A 19711-nucleotide genomic window follows, 5' to 3' on the forward strand; every position below is an offset into this window, starting at 1 on the left:
ACGGGCTGTTCCATGGGGCTGAGTGGAAGGAAACAGATGACATTTTCCATGTGACAAAGTCTTCAGAGAAACACGCAAATTTATGAAATTCAAGGCCAGATGATAAACTACATAGAAAAGCAAGGAAACAATTAGCATTAAAGTGAGGCCAGGGGCTCCCTCAGGAGGGGGGAGGAGCATGGCCCATAGGAAGGGAACGCAAAGGGATGAATAAATGATTGAAATTTATTTCTTCATCTCAAGAAAGAAACTTGAAAATTCTCTTGTGTGTTCTATGTCTCAGAGTGTTCATCTTCTGTAAATCCCCGCGTTGTTTGGGGGGACATTATTTTTTTTGAGTTGGAGTCTCACTCTGTCGCCCAGACTGGAGTGCAGTGGCCGCTCCCGGCCATCGCAGCCTCGACCTGCTGGGCTTCGGCGATCCTTCCGCCTCAGCCTTCCAAGTAGCCGGAATTACAGGCATGCGCTACCACACCCGGCAGATTTTTTGATTTATTGCAGAGATGAGGTCTCGCTGCCCAGGCGGGTCTCGAACTCGCGGGCTCAGGCAATCCACTCACCTCAGCCTCCCAAAGGCACAGGATTACAGGCTGAGCCACCGAGCCCGGCTTGGGGGGACATTTTTTACCTGTAGGTCTTATTTTCTCCCAATAAAATGTTTCATGAAAACCTGACATGGGTCTGAGGAGGCCCCACCTTCCAGGATCTCCTTTCATCCCAGCCCAGTCACACAGTTGGAAACAATCTCCTGGTGAATTCAGGGGCTTGTTTCTTCTCCCATGAGATTCTGGCACCCCCAAGGGGACAAACCCAAAGATAGCATCCTCGCTCCATGCCACCTGTGCTCCTGGCACAGAACATACAGGCGCAAAGCCCCAGGACACCAGAGCCAATGTGCTCTGGAGTGACCCGGGACCTGTGTCTCAGAGACTTGACAGCAGAGAGGAAACCCCACCTGCTGCCCAGATGCTGTGAGGAGACAGAAGGTTCACCCCTTTCCAAATCCGCCCCTTCCCTCTGACTCTCTTCCCTTCTAATCCTACTGCACAACATCACAGTCTCAGATTTCCAATCTTCTTGGGAGTTGGTCTGCCCTGGCATTCTTGGCGAGTTCTATCACATGGGACCCTCAGCTCTGCAACCCCAAGTCCCCTGCTCTGTCTTCATAGACCCTATCTTCAACCTAGGAAAGAACCCCCCAACCCTGCCTGAAGTTCCTGTCATGGGAGCTCAGAATTCAGGAGACTTCTCTCCCCACTAGGTAGTGACTCCTTGGGGACGGTGTCCAATCTGGTGTGTTGACCTAATCATGCAAGAGGGATGTCCACCTGGTGGGTTCTGAGGGAGAGGGGAAGTGCTGCTGTTTATTCCACTTGGCCCCATCTCTCCTGTCCCAGAGTCTCTTCCTTCAAAATGTACAAATATTCACAGTCTGTGACTCAGGGGTCTGGCCAACAGGGCCTATTCAGACTTCACAGAAAATATCACCAGAGGGAAAGAGTGAGAAGAAGAGGCAGGACATGGGGGTTTGTCTTTATATGGGGTGTGAATTTGGATGAGTCTTTCGCCTTCTCTGGCCTCTGGGTCCCCAGGAGTGGACGTGGGTTGGTGAATGGTTGATCTCCAAGGGCTGAGCTGGCCCTGATGGCATCCAGGTATGAAATTCCTCCTCTGAGGAGGTTGCTGTTCTGGCCTCGCCCCTGACTTCCTATAAGGCCTTCCATGAGCCTTGAGCTCTTAGTTCCTGAGAGAAAAACCCTGAGGAACAGACTTTCCCAGCATCACTGGCACCTCCCTCCCCAGACATGATGCTGCTGCTGCTGCTGCTGCTGCCTCTGCTCTGGGGGACAGAGGGAGTCCAGGGGCAGGGGCAGAGACGGTTTGGAGAGGTTACAAGCTGAAAATGCAGAGGTCAGTGACAGTGCAGGAGGGCCTGTGTGTCTCTGTGCCCTGTTCCTTCACCTATCTCAGGGACATCTGGGTTGACTCTGCCCCAGTTTATGGCTACTGGTTCAAGAAAGAGGCCACTACATCCTGGGATTTGCCAGTGGCCACAACCAACCAACATCAAGAATTGCAGGAGGAGACCAAGGGCCGATTTCACTTCCTTGGGGATCCGTGGACCAATAACTGCTCCTTGGGAATCAAAGATGCCAGGAGGAGTGACCTGGGCACCTACTTCTTTCACATGGAGAGAGGAAGTGAGAGATTCACTTATAGATCTTCCCAGCCCTCTGTGGTTGTGACAGGTAAGGCACGGCTCTGGGGTTGGCCATGGGGTAAGGTCAGGAGGCCCCAGGGCAGAGGGGCTGTGCCTTACCAGGGAATGGCACCCCCAACCTGGGAGGGAGTTTGGGGAGAAGCATGTCAGGCTCAGGGGAGGACCTGGACCAGAACCTGAGCTCCTCTCAGGACCACATCTTGGATCCTCCCTCCTGATTCTGTGTCCCCCTCTTCTCACCACCTGACCCACATGCCCAGCTTCTCATCCCACTCTGACCTTGACATTGTTGGCATGTGAGGCTGGACGCCCCTTCCTAGCTGGGGTCTGTCCTGTTCTCAGCAGGGTGTTGTCAGCATCCAGGCTTCTATGCACCAGATGTTACCAGCACCACCCCTTCCCCACCCAGTGTGACAGTAGAAACTGTCCCCACATATTGTCAAATGTCTGTGGGGATCTAATCTCCCTTAGATCTATACAACACCATGACACTGAGGTCAGGCTAGGGAAGGAACATTCCTGGTACAAAATAAGGGGTCCCAGGGTCACCTCAACCTGGATAGCAGGACTCAGATCATGGTCCCGTTCATCCCTCGTACCTCGGGGGTCCTTGGGGTTCTCTGTCTAAATGTCAGGAGGAACTTCCAGGAAAGTCCATAGATATGGTAGGCACGACACACATGTGTGATCAGGCTCTGGAGTTCCAAGGAAGCCTTAAAGTGGGAGATGGTAAATGGTCTCTTCTCCTCGGCTTCCCTCTGGATGGGTCTCTGGGCCTCTGGGCCTTGAGGTTTCCCTCTTTTCTGGGTGGAGGAGGATGAGCTCTGAACAAGTATCTGAACAAGTCTGAGGTTCGTCTTCCAGGAATCATGGAGGTCTCTGGCTCCTCCCAGCCCTCCTCCTCCACTCACTTCCCCCTCTCTGCTCAAAAAGGATGCCCAGGACTCTCTGCCTCAGAGATGCTGTGACTGCTGCGGCCCCTGCTGTGGGTTGACAGACAGCGGGACTCTGGTGACTGGGGCAGAAGTGATTCTTGTTTTCCCACAGAGTATTTGGATCTGAGATTCCAGCTGGAAGTGCCAGTGCAGGAGGGTCTGTGTATCCTTGTGCCCTGCAAGTTCTTCTGCCCAGACTGCTGGAGTGACACCAACCATGTCCATGGATACTGGTTCCGAGAAGCGGCCAATATATACCGGGACCAACTAGTGGCCACAAACAATCAACAGAGAAAAGTGCAAGAGGAGACCCAGGTCCGATTCCAACTCCTAGGAGACCCCCAGAACAACAACTGTTCCCTGAGCATCAGAAAGGCCAGGAGGATGGACCAGGGGACATACTTCTTTCGGGTGGAGAAAGGAAAGATAAAAATAAGTTACCTATATCCCAAGCTCTCTCTGCATGTGACAGGTTAGACGTGGGCTCCAGGAGGGGCCACAGGGGAAGTTCATGGGACTGCAGGGCAGAGCTATGAGAGGACCCCTGTCTTGGGAGGGGGCTGGGGGTGAAGTGTGTTTGTTCAGGGAGAAGTTGGACCAGAGCCTGTTCTTCTCTAAGGGCCACACCTCAGACCCTTCCTCCTGATCCTGCGTGCCCTCCTCTCCTCACCAGCCCTGTTGCATACACCCAACATCCTCAACCTTGGGACCTGGAGTCTGGCCACCCCAGGAACTTGATCTGCTCTGTACCCTGGGCCTGTGAGCAGAGGACACCCCCTACAATCTCCTGGACAGGGGCCTCTGTGTCAACCCTCCCCCTACCAGCACCCACTCCTCAGTGCTCACCTTCATCCCAAAGCCCCATGACCACCTCACCATCCTCACCTGTCAGGTGACCTTGCCTGGGGCCGGTGTGGCCACAAGGAAAACCATTCATCTCAACGTGTCCTGTGAGAGCTAGGCCACAGTGCCTGGGTCTCTGATGGGGGATCTTTGAGGGCAGCGGGAGGGGAGTCAGGGCTGGACATGGGGTGCTGGGACTTGGAATCTTGAATGGGAGAGGGGGCCAGGGGTATGCTGGCTCCACCTTCCCCATCTATGCAGCTACCAGGTGAGAGGGCCAGAGTTCACCACCCACAGAGTGACATGGATCTGCCAAGTCTTTCTATCCAGATGGCCCTCAGAACTTGACCATGACTATCTTCTGAGGAAACAGCACAGGTAGGATGGAGCAACCTCCCTGCATGGTAGAGCTGGGCATTCAGTTCAAGGCAGGACCCCTCCTCATCCTGGACTAATCTGATCATCAGAAACCCCATCGGATGTGAACCCAGGGGCCCTCCCTACCCTCAGTTCCCTGAAAATTTGCCCCATCCACCCTTCATTCCCCTCAGACTCCTCCTCAAATGCCTTCCACAGCCCACAGCAGGGGCAGGGTGACGTTCACACAGCAGGACTGCCCTTGAGAGCCTCATCATCCATCTCCTAGATATGCCTCCTTCCCTGACTTTTAATTATTCCTAGTAGTTCTGACCTAAGTGCTTGTGGGCTGATGATGGAGTCTGGGCTCCAATCCTAAAGGCTTAGTAAAGACTGTTCCCAGTTGCCTGCTCCCCCTCCCTCCACCAAGTTGACCCATGTCCCTCCAGGCTGCTCTGAGCCTTGGTGTGTCCACCTGAAGGACCTCAGAGGTCACTTGACATCAGTAGGACAGACTGTCCTCACCCTCCTCCAGACCGTGTTGTGTCCAATGAACAGATGGATCCTGATTCTGTGGCCATTATCTCCTCAAGGGGAGTCAGGGCATTAATTGTGTTCTCCCACAGACATGCTACAGTGTCAATGAGATTAGTCTCTAAAGTAAAAATACAGCAGTGTCATATGTTCTTTCTAATTTTGAGTGAGGTGGCCATATTGTTCTCCTGAAGAGTCTACAAGTTGATATTCACAACTTGTAGTGAGAGCTGACAGTGTGCGTTTCCTGCACTTCCTCTCTGTCAGTTCCTCTCAACAGGCTCTTTCTATGTCCTCCTTCTTCTCCATCTCTCTGTCTCTGTGATCCCCTGTCTTATTCTTGACAGCAACCACAGCCCTGAGGAATGGCTCATCTCTCTCAGTCCTGGAGGGCCAGTCTCTGCACCTGGTCTGTGCTGTCAACAGCAACCCCCCTGCCAGGCTGAGGTGGACCCGGGGGAGCCTGACCCTGAGCCCCTCACAGCCCTCGAACCCTGGAGTGCTGGATCTGCCTCAAGTTCACCTCGACGATGAAGGAGAATTCACCCGCCAAGCTCAGAACCATCTGGGCTCTCAGCATGTCTCCCTGAGTCTCTCCCTGCAGAGTGAGTGCAGAGGTGTCAGGGGAGGGGCTAGGGGGAGAACACACCTGCTCCCCTCACCAATCAGCAGCCCTGGGCTTCAGAGGGGAGCTCAGGTCTGGCCTCAGCTGTGAGGCTTGGATTTTCCCTGGCCCCAGAATATTCTTGTCCTCATCCTGCTTGTCAAGGGGTGTGGGGTGGGTGAGGGGATGTGGAGATCCCTGAGGAGAGGGACTGGGGACTGGACAGGTGTGTTAGGAAACAAGGTCCTTGCATTGCAGTTTAGAGATCAGGGTGAGACACATGAGATTCTCGCCTTGGACATCACATTTTAAATGCCAAACACAAAACAACTCAGAAAACAAGTGAAATAATATTGTGATTCAATGACTTTTAAAAAATAAAATTGTAAAGTCACTCCATGGTGAACTCAATATCAAAACTGCATGTAAAGACAGGAGTCCCCAGCGCTCTCACCTCACTTGCCTCACCCCATCCCCTCCTCCCTCTCATCCTGTTTTCTGTGTCTGAAAAGGATGAGGGGAACAGAAGTCCAAGGCTTCCCAGAGAGAGAGAGGGGAAGAGACTAGTTCTGGATGTGAGTCCCCCCAACAGGTCACATCCTTTCACAGGAGGAGTGTGGTCAGGAGTGATGTTAGGGACACTCAGGGGTGCTGGAGCCACCGCCCTGGTCTTCCTGTCCTTCTGTGTCATCTTCATCATGTGAGCATTGGCCTTGGGGAGAGAGGAGAGTCCTGGGGAAGGGCAGGGCCAGCAGCAGAGTCCCTGGAGCCAGAGCTGGAGGGACCCAGATGGGCCAAGAGCTTGAAGCCTGGGCAGGAAGGATGTCACGGAGGCATTGAGAATATCCTGAGCACCCTTGGTTGTGGACCCTGAGTCTGTGAACCTCAGATCCCAAATCTAGGAATGGGAGCCTGTGTTCTCCACACTGGGGTCTGCAGGACGGGATGAGCCCTCTCCCACCTCAGTCACCCCTTCAGTCCCTTAATAGCTAACAAATGTGAGTATCTAGGTCAGCCTGAAGTAGTCAAATCCCAGAATTGGGGTTCAACTGAGAGGCCAGGTAGTTTCTTGACTTCGTGAAGGGAGGAATTCAAGCATGAGCCATGAATAGGAGAAAAATGAGTTTATTAAATAAACACAGAAACAAGAAAAAGGTCACCCCATAGGCAGAGCAGGCTGCGTGAGCACAGGATATTTGTATTTATTATATACTAAGCAAGGGTGGATTATTCATGGGTTTTTCCAGTAAAGGGGTGGGGATTCTCAGAATGGAAGGTTCCGTCCACTTTTAAACCACACCGGGTAACTTCTGGGAGTTGCTATGGTCGTTGTAAACTGTCCTGGCACTGGTGGGAGTGTCCTCTAGCACGTCAATGTATTATAACTAATGGATAATGAGCAAACAGGATAGAAGTTGCATTGTACACCATTTGGTCTCAGCAGGCTTTGGCCTGTCTCCTCACAATGACTCATCTTGTCAGTGAGGTCGGAGCTTGTGATCTTCATTTTGGAAACTTCTCCTGCTGATCCCTACCTCACACCCACTGCAGCCCAATCTGCCCAGACAGAAAGGCTCTCTGCACTCCAATAAAACTTTATTTACATAATCAGGCAGTGGTCAGCATTAGGCACAAGGGCTGTAGTTTACCAACCCCTGACCTAGAGATAAGGTCCAGACTCCTTAACCTGCAGTCCTGCCCATTCTGGCCTCCAAAACACCTGTCTCTCCAGTAGGGCAGGAGTTAGGCGAGGTGAGTGAGGTTCTTCTTCCAATTCAAAATTTAAAGGGATGCCATTGAGACAAAGCTTTTTTAAAACATCAAAAGTAACTTTAAAAACCCAATGATAAGCAAAATATCAAGACTCTCTGATCTCTTCACTCAGAGTGAGGTCCTGCAGGAGGAAGTCGGCAAGGCCAGCAGCCAGTGAGGGCAATGCAGGCATGGAGGATGCAGATGCTGTCAAGGGGCTTGGCCTCTCTGGTGAGTGATATAGGCATCTCCACATCCAGCCTCCACCCTGGACACCTCCCACATGATGGCCCACAGGATTGCTCAGCTGGGGTTAGCCAAAGTGTCTCTCCTCCTTTCTTCCTCCTCCCCACAAGTGACTTCTCTGCAGGGTTTCCCATCTTGCTGTTGACAAAAATATGCCAAACTCTGTTTTAAGACGGTTTATTCTGGGGAATATGAATGTTTTTTAGCCTGGGAACACCCATCCTCAGGAGGTTCTGAGAACATATGTCCAGATTGGTTGAATTACACTTTGGTTATATACATTTTAAGGAGGCAGATGTCACAAAAACTATAAATCAAACATATGAGATTTTCATTGGTTCTGTATAGGAGGAGAACATTTCCAAGTGGGGGATTGTAGGTTATAGGTGGAATTAAGAATTTCTTGATTCAAAATGTGTAAATCATATCTAAAGAATTTTGGAAATCAGTAGAAGACAAAGTGCCTCACATCTGGAAGTCCCCAGAGATGGCTTTGCCAGTTCATAAAGTATTTTGATTTCCATCTTTATCTGTTGTGTGATGTCATGCCAGAGTCGGGTTGGAAAGCAAACTTTAGTGTACAGGGCACTAGGGTAATAAACAGTCTGCTGAGTCCTTTTCAGGTGTGACTGTCCAATCCTCTTCACTAGGATAGGAATTTGGATAAGAGAAAAATGGTCAGAATTTAGTCCTCATTACTGACAACTGGACAACACCCTACCCAGAGGAGTCATCTCCTCTCTGGCCTCTCTTCTTGTTTACTACCCCAAATCCTCCATATCTTACTCACTTGCCCCTTGAGAACAGCTGACATTGGTTCCCTCCTTCCATTCCGGCCTCTCTCATCGCTGAGGTCTCGGGATCTCCATCATGGACCTGCTCACCTCCCTGTCTCTCCCCTCCCCTTCCCCACCCGGAAGGACCTCCCAGAAACCATCACTGACCAATTCCTCTGCATTTAAACCACTGTTCCCTGCTCCAAAACTGTCTAGAGCAGAGACCAGAAACCCTTATCTTTAAAGGCCAGAGAGTACCTATTTTTGACTTTCTGAGCTGTACAGTCTCTGTTGCATCTACTCAACTCTGTTGTTGTAGCCAGAAGGCAACCCCACAACCTGTGGAAATGATGAGTTCAGTTGTGATCCAATAAAACTTTATTCACAAAATCAGGCAGTGGGCAGGATTTGACCCCAGGGCTGTAGTTTACTAAACCCCTGACCTAGACATGAAGACCCAGGCTCCTCAGCTTTCGGCCCTGCCCATTATGGCCTCCTAAACACCTGCCTCTCCAGTAGGATGGGAATTAGGGTGAGGTGAATGAGGTTCTTACATCAGGTGCAAAATCTAAGAAGGTGCCAAAAATCTTAGTGATCAAGACGAAAAACTTTTATGCACCATTTTTTAAAACATCAAAATTAACTTTCAAAACTTAATGAGCAAAATATCAAGATTTAAAATAATAACAAGATCCATAAACTGAAGTCAGTTAAAAATTATTGAAGATCATCAACAAGTCAAGAGAAATTTTCAAGCAGGGCAGCATCTCAGTTGAAAATCAGGGAAGAAAGAAGTTGATTTTTAAAATATTGTTTCTTCTTTGCTTGTAGTAGAGCCTGAAAAGTAAAGTTTAATAAATTCTGGGTGTGGGTATACATAAAATATTTAAACTGAAAATGATGTTTTAGTACACATGATCTTTTAATTTTCCAATAGCATTTCAACTATTATTTAACGCTGTAATGAAAAACTGACGATTAAAATATATGACAACATATAAATAGGGACATACTTTTTTTAATTTGCCTCAGGCTGCAATTGGCTCAGCAGAGCACTCTTTCTAATCTGGGTTTTTTAATATTCTTGTTCCCCAGAGAGTTTTTGCATTAACTTTGACTTTTTAAAATGTTACATTAAAATATCATTGATCTTTTTCACACTTTAATTTTGTGTTCCGGATGAGGTCCCCATGTGCCTCACCCCAATCCCAGCCCTGCCTCCCATCACTGCCTGCCTCCACTCTGTGCCCTGTCCATGCTGAACTCTCCACTGTCATCACCAGAACTAGGTTGTTTGTGCCTCTGGGTCCCTGCACAAGCTTTCCCTCCCTCCTTAAATGCTCTTCCCTCCCTACTTCTGCTTCTTCATATTTGTTTATCCTTCATGCTCCAATATAAATGCCACACTCATAATTCATTGAATGCATTCAGAGTGTACCCAGAAGCCTGTGTAAGGTTTTGGACAGCAGAGTAACATCTGTCCTTTCATTCACTAATTCATTCTGGAATTCATTCATTACTAAGCACAAGAGACAAGAACTGTAGGTACCAGTGACCCATCTATGGAAAACATGAAAAATCTAGGGCTCAACGAAGTTTTATTCTAGACAGAGAGATATTTGATATTTTCAAGCCAATCCACCAAGCAATCAACAACCACCAAACAAATACATGAAAGACAGAGCATATGAAAGATAGACACACACTTTAGGGAAAATCTAGGATATTAAAAATAGTAAGTGCTCAGGATTTGGCTCTCCATCATCCCCCCATGCCGAATCAGAACCTCACTCTGTGACCCAGGCTGGAGGGCAGGGACATGATCATGGCTTACAGCAGTCTCGACCTCCTAGGTTCGGACAATCCTTCCACCTCAGCCTCCCAAGCAGTTGGGACTACAGTAACATGCCACCATGACCAGCCAATTTTTATCTTTATTTTTTGTATATGTAAATTCTCACCATGTTATCCAGGCTGGTCTCAAACTCCTGGACTCAAGCAATCCTCTCACCTCAGCCTCCCAAAACCACTGGGATTATAGGTGTGAGTCACTGTGCCCAACCTAGGATGTGATTTTTTAGTTTAATTTGATTTTTCTATCCATCCATTCATCCATCCATTCATTCATTTAGCTTTTATTTAAAACAAACACACACAACATAAATTTTACCATCTTATCCTTTATTAAGTGTTCAGTTGTGCAACATGTCTCTAGAAATTGTAATATTGCAAAACTGAAACTGTATCCAATGAACTCTCCACTTCTTCTCCTACCCCCACTCCACCCTGGCAACCACCATTCTACTTTCTGTTTCTATGAATTCTATGATATGGTACTTCATATAAATGTAATCAAACAGTACTTGTCATCTTGTGACTGGTATTTTCACTTAACATATGTCCTCAAAATTCATCCATGTTGTAGAATGTGACAAGATTTCCTTTTTAAGGGCAAATAATATTCCATAGTGTGCATATCCACCAAGTTTTATTTATCCATTCATCTGCTGAAGGACAATTGTGATGTTTCTACCTTTTGACTCTTGTGATAATTCTACAGTGAACACTGTTGCACAAATATCTTTTTGAGATTCTGCTGTCTATTCTTTTGAATATACCCATAAGTGGAATTTCTGGATCCTATCATATTTCTATTTATTATTTTTTGAAAATTTTCTTACTGTTTTCCATGGCACCCTCCCCATTTTACCTGCCCACCAACCATGTGTAAGTTTCCCTGTTTCTTTACACCTTTGGCAATGCTTGTAAATTTGGGGTTTGGGTTTTCTTTGTTTTTGATAGTGGTCATCCTAATTAGTGTAAGGTGATATCTCATTGTAGTATTGATTTGCATTTCTCTAAAAATAAGTGATTAAGCACATTTTCATATGCTTTTTGGCCATTTATAAATTTTATTTGAGAAAGTCTGTTAGAGTTTTAACCTGTTTTTTAACTGCATTACTTGTTTCATAGTTTTGAGTTGTAGGAGTTTTTATACATTCTGGATATTAACCCCCTATTAGAAACCTGTCTTGCAACTGTTCCCTTCTGTTTGGTACATTGATTTGTGGTTTCTATTAGTGATGTTTGAGCAAGTCATGAAGGAGGCTCGAGCTTGACACTGGAAGGTGGGATGGAAGAGCCTTCCAGGCAGAAGAAAGAGCAGGGCAACGCTCAGACACAGGAGGTTGACCAGTGAGAGGGGGAGATACAGGGAAGCCTGTGCAATTAGGCAGGGGAAGTCAGGGCCAATGAGCAAGACATAGGTTTGGAGAAGTCTAGCCTGTGTGTAAATCATGTCTGACTGCACAGGCCACTGTGAGCATTTGGAGTTTCGAGCAGAAGAATATGATCTAACTTTCACTTTCCCCAGATCCCTCTGGCTGCTGTCTTCAGAAGAGACCATGTGTGGCAGAGAAGAACAGAAGCAGAGGAGTTAGAGAGAAGGCTGGTGAGCATCCAGGGAGGAGGTGATGCTGGCTGGATCCAGGAGGCAGCAGTGGTGGGAGTGACTGGCTTCCGGGGTGATTCTAGAGTCAGGACAATGTAAATTAATAATGCATTGGGAGTGGGTGTGGGTGACAAGAGGGGGCCAGGTATGACTCCTAGATTTTTGCCCAGAGCAGTTGGAAGAATGCAGATGCCATCACTGAGGCTAAGAAGACTGTAGGAGGAAGACATTGGAGGAAAAAAAGAAGTTCAGTAGAATATGTTGAATTGGTTGTACTTTGGAACAAGCAAGTGAGGTTTCAAGTATACTGTTGGACAGAAGTCTATAGTCAGGAGAGATGATTGAGCTAGGGTGCAGATTCGGAAGTCCTCAGCCTATTGGTGATATGAAGCCAACATAGTAGATGAAATCACCAAGCAAAGATGCTGTGACAGTGTGACACCTGCAATGAGTAGAGAGGGGCTTCCGTGTAGGGAGGTGGACAGCCGGGGCCTCTGCTGCAAAGTCCAGGATGGGGAAAGCCTGAAAGACAGTCCCTTTGATTCAGCCACATGGAGAACCCTGATGACATTGGCAGTGGCAGTGCTGGGAGGTGGGGTGTGAGAATCTACATTAGAATAATCGAGAGGGAATGGGAGATCAGGTTCGTGCACAGGAGGCGTCTGCTGTGCAGGGAGCAGCAGGGAAGGGCCAAGGCTGGGGCGGATGCTGTGAGGGAGCAGGTGAGCCCCATTTGGCAAGATGGGGCGGAAGCGTGGGGAGCCGGCATGTTGTCTGTTGATTTCGTCTTCCCAGGCTGAGCACGAAAGTGTCCAACCTGGCTTCCTGCTGGGCGGCGGCAGCTGAGGCTGGATTGCACAGAACAAGAGCCCGCAGGGCTCCACGCGACCTGAGCAGTGCCCTGTGCAGATACCAGGGGGCGCTTGCATCTGATGGCGGCCGGGGTGGGAGAAGGGTTTTCCCAGACTCGGGTTGCAAAATCCTGGCAGAGGCCTGAAGCCCAGGGCTTCTCTACCCCCTCGCTCCTTCCCCGAGTTAGGTTCCTCTTCCATCTTCAGCCGGAGCCGGGTCTGCGGGCTGCCGGCCTCGCTCCTCTCCACGCTCCGAGGCTCCAGGGGGCTTCTCTGGTGAATTCAGCTGCTTCACGTGATCCACCCGTGAACAATTCTCCTATTTCAGTCTCTTCCGTGAGGGAGAAGCCCACCAGCTGCCTCTTCTCAGGCATCTCCAAGCGGACCAGTATGGCTGGAGTAAAGTATTAAATATTTAGGGAAAGAAGGAATGAAGGAGATTTCAACAAAATGCAATTGGGATAAATGGAGGAGAGACATCAAGGGCTCCCTTCCTGGCCTCTCTCTGACTTTTTCTGTCTCCTTTTTTCTGCTTTAATATCTTTTTCTGTGTGTGTCTCCACCCAGGGCCCCAAGATTGAATCCCAGGCAGATGACAGCCCCCCAGACCAGCCTCCTCCAGCCAAGGCCGTCCTCTCCTCCTGGGAGGACCAAGAGGTCCAGTATGCATCCCTCACCTTCAACATGAGGCCTCGGGTCCCACAGGACCAGAAGGCCTCTGGCAGCCAGTACTTGGAGATCAGGATCCACAAGTGAGATGCTGTCGAGCCTCGACCCTAGGAGAGGCATCACGGTCCCTCCAGGCAGAGGCTGATTCCTGTGGAGCTAAGGGCTCTCTCAGGGATACGACGTAAGTGCAGTGAAAGGAACACAGGCTTTGGAATCACAGTGCTTCAAATCTGAATCTACACTCTGCCCCTTTGTTCAACAGTACAGACAGGTTTCTTCTACCTCTCTGTCCCTCAGTTTCCTGCTCTGTAAAACAGGGAATGAGAGGCCCTACCTGCAAGACTGTGGTGAGCATTACAGGAGTGAAATCCTGCAAGAGCTCTTGGCACAGGGTATAGGCTGAGCACATGCCAGATCCCCATGCATGGAGAGAAAGACCCTGCTGGGAATGTCCCCTGACTCTGGAGGTGACCAGGAACTACATGTCTGTGCCACCTGCCTGCAAATAGCTGTTCCACATTGTTCCAGGAAGTGGCCTCGGCCTGAGAGTCAGATGCATTCAGCATCTGGACCCTACTCACTGCTTCAGCCTATCTTTTTCCTTTGACCTCTAGGCCTCCTGGATCTCCATAGTATCTGTGTGTTGTGTAGACTGGGGAGATAGCATCATTTGGACACACAGAGCTCTCTGTTCTGTCACAGTCCCTCTGTGACTTCCAGACCCTGAAGAGCCCATCTCGACCTCCTCATAATGTGATTTCATCTGTTACTCCATCCTTACCGCTTGACCCCCTGATTCCTCCAAACTTTCTAACCGTTTTCAACCTGCCCTGCTGATCATACCTCAGTCCTTGCACACTGGGGACCCTCCTCCCAGAATGCCCTTGCCTGGCCCCCACTTCCCTCTGTTTTGAAAGCCAAGTTCAAAGGCTAGGCTTCTGGGTTGAGATGAGAGAGTGAGCAGCAGCTCTTGATGTCCCTCTTCGAAAGCTGAACCAGGTGAGTGAGGAAAACTTTCAAACAGTCATGGGTCATCTGACAAGTGAAGCACCATGATCCAAAAATTTACCTACGAACAGCACCCAAGTGAGGAAAGGAACCACTCACAGCAATCACTTAATGGGGAAGCTCTGGTGAGAACAAATCAAAAGACTGGATGAGGCACTAAACGGTTCCTAAACCTAGATTCATACCTGTTTATTACAGCATGAGAAAACATAAAGTATCAAAGAACCTTTTTAAAATTGAGACAGCATCTCACTCTGTTTCGCTGACTGGAGTCCAGTGCTGTAATCATGGCTCCCTTTATCCCTGAACTCAGGCGATCCTCCCACTTCAGCTTTCCAAGCAGCTGGGACTACAACCATGCACCACCACACCTGGCTTAATAAATCATATTTTTTAATGTGCTATGGTTTGGACATGATTTGTTTGGCCTCCCCAAGTCTCATGTTGAAGTTTGGTCACCACTATTGTAGGTGGGTCCTCATGGGAGGAGTTGGGTCCTGTGGGTGGGTTCCTCATGTCTGACTTGGTGCCCGTCTCATATAATGAGTTCTCACTCTATTCGTTCTCACAAAAGTTCCTAGAGAACTGGTTATGAAAACAGCCCAGCACCTCCCTTCCCTGTCTTTTGCTTCCTCTCTCACCACATGATCTGCACACACCATCTCCCCTTTGCCTTCTTCCGTGAGTGGAAGCTTCCTGAGGCCACTATCAGGGGCCGGTGCTGGTGTTATTCATGTACAGCCTACAGGACCATGAGTCAAACAATCATCTTTTCTTTATAAATTATTCCACCTCCGGTATTCAATTAGCAATACAAAAGAGCTAAGGCAACATGGAATACTTCTTCAGTAAAAAATACAGTGAATTATGGAAGACTCAAATGAATTTTAAAATGGCATTATCATGATCAGAAGATAAATATTAAGATGTCAGTTCTCTCTGTATTGATTTAAGTATTCTTATACAAAATTCCAAAACATATATTATATGTGTATTTGCATCTATTTGCATATATAAATATATACATATATGTATATATGTAAGTGTATATATGCACATACATACTTATATGCTGATAAGTTGGTTCGAAAATTTATATGGAAACACCAAGACCTAGAATAGGCAAATAATCTTGAAAAAGAACACAATTGGCAAAATAAGACTTGACTTTAAGGCTCGAGTAATCCAAAAACAGTGGTGTGGAGTAGAATTGTCTATAAATAGACCCACATGTGCATGACCAATTCAATATCTTCAAGTCTGTTCCATTGGAGAGGAAGGACTTTCCACTAAATGTTGGTAGAACTAGTAAAATATGATTTGAAAAAACTGAACCTTGACCCCTTCACAAAATTAGTCTGAGATGGATCACAAGCCTAAAGGTAAAATTGAAAACTATAAAGTTTCTGCAACTGTGCTGCCCAATACAGTTGATACTAGCCCTATGTGATTGTTGAAATATCCGACATTTAGTGAGAAAAACAAAAGAATATAAGTATCTCGTTAATTTATATTTAATGTCCATATATTTTGGATCAAATAATGTATCATTAAATGTAATTTCACCAGTTCCTTTTAAATTGTGCCTTCTAGAAAGGTAAAATGACTTAGTAGCTTTACATTATATTTCTTCTGAACAGTACTACTCCAGAAGAAATCTGAGGCAATATCTGTGAGTGTGCAATAATTTCTTGGGGCTCATTCAAAATACTAAGAGTGAAAGAGAACATGTAATGAAACAATATCTTAAAATCTCAGCCAGGCGCAGTGGCTCACGTCTATAATCCCAGCACTTTGGGAGACTGAGGTGAGCATATTGCCTGAGCACACTGGTTCAAGACCAGCCTCAGCAACTTGGCAAGACCTCATCTCTACAATAAATCAAAAAATTAGCCATGCATGGTGGTGCATGCCTGTAGTTCAGGCTACTTGGAAGACTAAGGCAGAAGACTCACCTGAGTCCAGCAGGTCGAAGCTGCAGAGGTCGTGAGCATGCCACTGCACTCCAGCCTGGGCAACAGAGTGAGACTCCAACTCAAAAAAAAAAAAAAGAAACAAACAAACAAAAAACCAAAAAAACAAATGAAAGTAACCTATGGTGACAGAAATTCACAACAGTAGCTGGCCCAGTTTCCTTCACCCCTCTCAGTCATGAGTGGTCAAGGATGACATGAGAACATGTATGTAGAGGAACAACTCGGAGACCTCTCATTTCTTGCCCTTCCATCAGTGACTACAGCCAGGGATTATCCACAGGACATTCAGGAAGGTATAAAAGAGGACAAGGAGAAAAAAGCGCGGTCTTTCTCTCTCCCGAGTATCCCCTCCCAGTTGAACCTAGGCTATCCCAGCATATCTGACATGGTGACCCTCTGACTCCAATCTGAAGCCGCTGCTCTGTGTGATCAAGGTCCTCTGCAGAGCTGCAGACGTCTCCAACCTCAGGACTCAACTCTGTGTCAGCACCAAGGACAGCACCACCGCCCTCACCTGGGCATCCCCAGGAGTCTGAGTTTGTCCTGGGCAGATGGAGCGCCCCCTTTGGGTGGCACCTGACTCTGCTGGGGCAGGGGTGGGTGGTCACAAACAGGGCAGAACTCGGTAGCTGCTCAGGGTCTGCGGTATCGTGGGAGGGTGAGAGGGATTGGGAGCACAGGGAATTGGGAATTCCAGGGTTCAGGGAATCCACATCCTGTGACAGCCTGAGAATCCCCACCACGTCCATTCTCCCCTCTCCCTTCTGAGAACTCCCCTTCCACCCCAGAAGAGCCCAGTCTGTCCTCCCCCACTACAGGCTGCCCTCTGGCATTGGAAAGATCAGGCGACTTGTCTTTCTCCCAGCCAGATGTTGCTCTCCTCAAGGGCAAGGCTGAGTCTGTCCTACTCACCATGTGCTGGACACCTCAAAGCATAGCATGGGTGCTTGGTATTTGTATGCTGAGTGGATGAATTAATGAAAGAGGGAGTGAATGAATGAAGTGACTCCCTCATCTGATCAGAGATACTTGACAGTCTTTCCCTCTGAAACCAACATAAGCCTGCCCCCTCCAGCCTTGTCGATCCTGCACTGACAAGAGAGATTACGTGGTCCCTGGGTAGACACCAGAGCACAAGACTGGGTGCCTGTGAGGTTGGGGCAGGTCATCTGCCATCTTGGTCCATTTTCATGGCGATTAAAAAATTCCATAGACCAAGTGGCTAGAGAACACAAGAAATTTATTTCTCAAGGTTATAGAAAGGAAGGGAAGACTAAGATCAATGTACAGGCAGATTTAGTGTCTTCACGGCCTCCTTTCTCATAGATGGTGCTGTTTCCTGTCCCTATGGTGGGAGGGACAGACACACTCCCTCAGGGCTGTCGCATTAGGAGAGAAATCTCATTCATGAGGGCTGCACCATCATGACCCAGTCACATCCCAAAGGACCACAATTTCTAATACCATCATCCTGGGGGTTAGAATTTCACCTTATGAATTTTAGATCATGGCACTTGCCACTCTGGACCTTGGTATCTTCTTCTGCAATGTGAGGAAGAGAAGCTAGAGGGTATCCTAGCTTATCTGGGTCATGAGTGTGCACACAGAAAGATTCTCTATGACTTTTGCATGTTTCTCCTTTTCATTCTTATCTTCTGATTTCTTTCTTAAGTGAGGACCATGACACACTTCCCATTTTGAATTCTGCCCTTTAAAAAATGTCTTTCTTTTGAAATCCCACTGCACAACAGTCACAGCCTCAGATTCCCAGGCCTCCTGCAAGCTGGGCTCCCTGGTGTCCTTGGCGTGTGTTGACACATGGAACCCTCACTTCCACAACCCCATGTCCCCTACTCAGTTCTCCTGAGACCCAACCTCCAACCCAGGAAAAAGCCCCCACCCTGCCTGTGTTTCCCCCCTAAAGCTCCTGTCACAGGAGCTCAGCTGTCAGGAGACTTGTTGTCTCCCTACTGGACAGTGACTCCTTGGGGACAGTGCCCAGGTCTGGTTTGTTGCCCTCATTATTCAGAAAAGGGATACCCACCTTGTAGATGCTGAAGTAGGGAGGAGGCTGCCTGTCACCCCACCTGGGTCCCATCTCTCCCAACTCCTACCTTTAGCAGCCTGACTTCCACAGACATTGAAAGTCAGGGGAGCCTCGGGGGTCTGACCAGATGGAATCTATTTTCACTCTGCAGAAAATGTCATCCAAGAGGAAGGACATTGAGAGGGAAGCAGGAGATGAAGGTTAAGCCCCACATGGGGTGTGAATTTGAGTGAGTCTCTCACCCTCTGGCCTTAGGGTCCCCAGGAGTGGATGTGGGTTGGTGTATGGTTGATCTCCAAGGGCTGACCCAGCCCTGACAGCATCTGGGTATGAAGTTCCTCCTCTGAGGAAGTCAGTGTTCTAGCCTTGCCCCTGTCTTCCTGTGGGGCCCCCTCTGTGTCTTGAGCTCTTAGTTCCTGAGAGAAGAACTTTGAGGAACACACTTTCCCCAGCAGCCCTGTTGCTCCCCACCCCAGATATGCTGCTGCTTCTGCTGCTTCCCCTTCTCTGGGGGACAGAGGGACAGGGACAGCTCAGGGATGGTTACACGCTGAGTGTGCATGGGTTGGTGAAGGTGCAGGAGGGCCTGTGTGTTTCTGTGCCCTGCTCCTTCTCCTACCCCCAAGATGGCTGGTCTGACTCTGACCCAGCTTATGGCTGCTGGTTCCAGGAAGGGGCCACGACAGACCAGGATGCTCCAGTGGCCACAAACAACCCAGCTTGAAAAGTGCAGGAGGAGACCCAGGGCCTGTTTCACCTCCTTGGGGACCCACAGACCAACAACTGCTCCCTGAGCATCAGAGATGCCTGGTGGGAGGACCAGGGGACATACTTCTTTCAAGTGGAGAGAGAAAGTATAAAATGGAGTTACAATTACTACCACCTCTCTGTGTATGTGATGGGTAAGGAACGGGCCCCAGGAGTGGCCACAGGGGAAGGTCACGGAGCCACAGGGCAGGGCTGAGATGGGACCCCTGACTTGAGAAGGACTTGGGGGAGAAGCATGATGTGCTCAGGGGAGAAGCCTGACCAGAGCCTGAGCTTCTCTTGGGGCCACACTTCGGACCCTCTATCCTGATCCTCTGTGTCCCTGTCTTCTCACCAGCCCTAACCCAGACATCGTCATCCTTATCTGACCTTGACATTGTCAACCTTATGCTAGACATTGTCATCCTTATCTGACCTTGACATTGATGACTCATGGGGCTGGGAACCTCTTCATTCCTGGCGGCTGTCATGTGTGCTTAGCAAGGTACTATCAGCATCCTCTATGCAACCTATGTCAGCAGCACCACTTCACCTCCACCTAGTATGACAATGGAAACTGTCCCCACACAATGACAAATCCCCAATGGGGTAGGATATTTTATAATTGTGACACTTAAGGACCCTTAGGTCTAGACAGTACCATGACTCTCAGGCCAGGCAGAAAGGGACCATT

The 19711-nt window shown here is 48.5% G+C and overlaps 1 pseudogene; it reads left to right on the forward strand.

Moving 5' to 3' along the window:
• Positions 1 to 1808: 1808 nt before the first annotated feature.
• On the forward strand, positions 1809 to 18994 carry LOC103249601 (annotated as a pseudogene).
• The last annotated feature ends 717 nt before the right edge of the window (positions 18995 to 19711 follow it).

This window comes from Carlito syrichta, unplaced genomic scaffold (assembly GCF_000164805.1).
Source record: "Carlito syrichta isolate Samal-C Ts95f unplaced genomic scaffold, Tarsius_syrichta-2.0.1 Scaffold121684, whole genome shotgun sequence".
Classification (NCBI taxonomy): domain Eukaryota; kingdom Metazoa; phylum Chordata; class Mammalia; order Primates; family Tarsiidae; genus Carlito; species Carlito syrichta.